We start from the raw sequence: 4,375 nt of genomic DNA, 5'->3' as shown, positions 1-4,375 counted from the left end.
TACATCAAGTTCAGTTTCCCCACATGAGGAAACAGGGCCTGGGACAAGACAGTGAATGTAGACTTCAGTCTTTCCTAGGGGAAGGCAAGCTACTGTTGATCCTCTTCTCTGATGGGCATTGAGAAGAATGCATTTGCCTCATCAATACACCACGTGTTGATTGCCAGAAGGTCTACTTGTCTGTTCTAGTAAAGACATCACATCTGGCACAGCTGCAATTGGTGCTATAACTTGATTGCATTTAGAGAAGCCCACCATCATCTGTTGTGACCATCTGCGTTCACAGGGGCCAGCCTGGTGCACTAGACAGAGATGTGATGGAGACCACCACCGCTATATCTTTAAGTCTTTGAGGGTGACAGTAATCTTCATAACTCCACTTGAGTCAGAGTATTGCTTCTGATTTACTATCTAGGCTAGGGCAGGAGTTTCAGGGGCTTCTGCTTGGCCCTTTCTCCATAGGTCAGAGAGCCAACACTAAGTGTAACCATCCCGAATATGAACTCTGGGATTGGGGAAATGACTACAGACTGGGTTCTCAAGCCTATTGGCCCCCCATTTTTGTTTAAAATCAAACAAAACCCTCATTGTCTACCCATCTATCTCACCCGTAAGAACCCCCGTCTATTAGCCATTGCCCCAGAGCCTCATACGACAAGGCTCTGATCACCGCTCCAGCCTGCCTGTTGTGGCAATTCTATTTCCCGTTCTTTAGCAGTTCAGTGCCACCACTGGATCTCTGCTATTCTGGAATCCTATCATCATTGACACTAAGAAGTCCAGATCCTTGGCAGCAACTGTTACTGTCAATCCTGGCCTGGGGACAGCCACCATAGAGCTTCTTACTGACTCAATGCCCACCCCGGGCTTTAGCCAAAGGGACATCCTCTGGTCTCTCCTGGGAAACACGGTCAGCTGGTATGCTCCCTGGCCTCACATAACCCATTCTAATGTGCCCTTCTCTCTTTCTAACACGCTACATACAGATCTCTTCCTCGGTCCTCTGCGCCGAGAACCACGTTCTTGTTCTGGCATCCAAGTACTGAGGGCTGCTTTAGTGTCCCAGGGTCAGTCAGCGATCCATCATTACACAGGACCATCTGTAGGTGTCCTTGCCTGAGTCTCAGAGCGTGCTTCCACATCAGTAAGCTCTCCCCCGTCCAGCTTCTTCTCCTCCCTCTGGGGCCCAGACTCCCTGGTTTCTGCCAGATTCCCTGGTTTCTGCCAGGTCCGGCAACTCTTTGGTGATATCCTCCTGTGCCATGTCCTCCCGTGGCAGGGACTGTAATTCTCCACGTGGGTGGGGCCAAAATTAACCCTAGTTATTGACCTAGAAGGAATGAGGGGAAGCGAGGTTGGACCTTGAAGTTGGAAAATATCATCTTGTGAGGCTTCAGGTGGTCTTAGCGTGGTCTCCAGGCAATCAGAGGTGCTCTCCTTTATCAAGGGGGAGGGGACCAATCTGCTGACCCACAGGATTCCAGGGAATCTGGGGATTCAGTATTTTTAAGTCCATTCCCAGATCTCAGCATCCTTATCGGGAACCTTTTAGTCTAGATCTTCTTGGCTGTGCACTCAGACTCCTTTGTCGCTCCCAGGACGTCCCACCAGCACTATGGTGCTTGTTGCTGACTGACTGGCAAGTGAACCAATTCCAGGATTCCATCTTGAGGGTCTGCTTTCTAGGGCTACTTATGGTATCAATTGTCTTTGTTTAAGTCACCCCCAAAACAGACCGTGAAATAAGCACTTTGGTGTGCATAGTTTGTTTGAGATGTGATCCAAATAAGCAGAGAGGAAGTGAGGAAAGCAAGGCAGAGAAGGGGAAAAACCTTAAAATGAGGGTTAACAGCGGGTTACTGTGATGATTTCAGTCACATGAGGGAGGCCTGAGAAAGTGTGTAGAATGCTGGTTAGAGGACTGAGATGCTGTGCATTGGCTGAGGGTGGGCCCTGCAGGGTAGCTTCTCCATGCCACTGAGTTGTGGCTGAGCAGGCCACCCTGGTGCTGGAGACAGGCCTCAGGCAGAGATACAGATCTCAAGGTAGGAAGCTAAACTGCTGGCCCTCAGTGTGCCACAGAATGGTTACTGAGCTGCCAATAAACTCAGGACAGAGGATATGGGGATAAATAAAATCTTAAAAGCAGCCAGAAAAAAAAAAGACGCATTATATATAGAGAAAAAATAATTTACAATAGAAGCCAGAAAACAATGGAACTAGATTTTTAATATGCTGGGAAAAAATAAATTAAAAAATATGTATAATTTCCACTGTATTCTGTGAAAATATTCTTCAAAGATGAGAGTAGAAAAAAAAGATTAAATGAATGCATAGAAACCAGTTTTTTAAAAAAACAGCTAAATATATTTATCAGATAAACAAAAGCTGAGAAAATGTGTCACCAGCAGAGCTGCACTGTGGTAAATGCTAAAGGCACTCAGCATCACTAGGGAAATGATACCAACTGGAAGCTTGGATCTACAGGAAGAAATGAAGAACACCAATGGTATGGTCTGAATGTTGGTCCCTCAAAATTTATAGGTTGAAGCCCTAACCCCCAACATGATGGTATTTGCAGATGAGGCCTTTGGGAGGTGACTTAGGTTAGATGAGGTCATGAGGGTGGGGCCCTCATGATGGGATTAGTGCCCTTATAAGAGACGTCAGGAATCTTGCTCTCCTGCTCAAAGTCATGTGAGCACATAGCAAGATGGAATCCACCTATGAGGCAAGAGAAGAGGCCTCAGAATGAAACCTACCTTGTTAGCACCTTGATCTTGGACTTTCCAGCCTCCAACAATGTGAGAAATAAATTTCTCAGTTTAAGCCACCCAGTCTACGGTACTTTGTTATGATAGTCTGAGCTAAGACAAGTGACTGTTAAAATAACTTGGTATGTTGGGTTTATAATGTATGTAAAAGGAAACTATATGACAGTGATAGCATGAGGGTTGGGGGACACAAATGGAATATCAACTACCTTTTGATTTGTGTTCACATAGTATACTTTTCCATTCTTTAAAACTTTCTGCATTGTCATATATTTATCGCTTGTAAGCAACATGGTGTTTTTTTTAATTGAGGTCATATTGGCTTATAACATTCTGTAAATTTCAGGTGTACATTACATTACAGTTTCTGGATAAACTGCACTGTGTTCACCACTAATAGTCTAGTTGGTGTTTTTTTTTTAGCCAGTCTGACAATCTTTGCTTTAATTGGATTGTCTGTTCATTTACATTTAGTGTAATTACTGCTGTATTTCAGTGTAAACCCATTATCTTATTATTTGCTTTTCATTTTCCCAGCCTATTCTATGTTCATTTTTTCCTCCTTTCTTGCCTTTTGGATTATTTTTAAAATGCTCTAGTTTTCCCTCTATTAGCTTAATTATAGACTCTCTTGCTATTCTTCAAGTGGTCACTCTAGAGAAAACTTGACTTATCCAAGTCTAATTTGGATTGGTAGCTTGACCTGTTCCTCGACAAGGCAGGGAGTTACAGAATTTGGCACCTTCTGACTTGCAGTCCCATGTTGTATCTCCAAGTCTCTTGGAACATTCTGTTCGTTTTATGTGGTCGGTTTCTGCCCACCTTTTTTGCCTCTTCAGTGCTCTGCATTCCTTGCTGCTTCTCTGAACTTCCTTCCACCTGACAACACCCCTTAGAATTTCCCTTAGTGCTGGTATTGGTGATGCATTATTTTCCATTTTTATTTGTTTGAAAAATGTCTTTACTTTCACCCTTAAGGGTCATTTTTGCCAGGTTCAGGATTCTAGGTTGGCAGTTATTTCCTCTCAGCACCTTCCACTGCCTTCTCACTCTCATCGTTTCCATCGAGATGTCACCTGAGTCTTCTCACTGCTCCTTTTAAGGTAACTTAACCTCTTCCTTTGCTAAAATTTTTTTCTCTGTCTTCGATTTCCAGCAGTTTTACTAGGACGTGTTTAGGTGTGTTTTTCATTTTCTTTATGCTGTTTGGTGTTTATCTAGCTTTTCTGGTTGTTCTCAGCAGGTGTATTTGTCTGAATTACATGTTTATTGTTGCTGAAATCCTTGCAATCAGTACTCATTTAAGTACTCACCAGACACTATTTATGACAGTGTTAAGAATACATGGTCTAACATCCCTACTGAAGCTCTACTGATTATTTCCCCTCACATTCCTCATAACGTTCTCTGTAATAAACAACCACAGACATACTGAACTGATTGGGGTAGTTGCTGATGGCCATTTCTCTGACATACATAGCTCTTTCCTTCTCCTCTGCACACACCTGGGCATTACTTAACCTTGCTGGTGCTGGTCAGGCCTAAAGAGGTTTCTAAACTTTGTACAAACCATGTGAACCTGATAAAATATGCACACAATA

This window comes from Diceros bicornis, chromosome 28 (assembly GCF_020826845.1).
Source record: "Diceros bicornis minor isolate mBicDic1 chromosome 28, mDicBic1.mat.cur, whole genome shotgun sequence".
NCBI classification, from domain to species: domain Eukaryota; kingdom Metazoa; phylum Chordata; class Mammalia; order Perissodactyla; family Rhinocerotidae; genus Diceros; species Diceros bicornis.
This window is presented reverse-complemented; position numbering follows the sequence as displayed.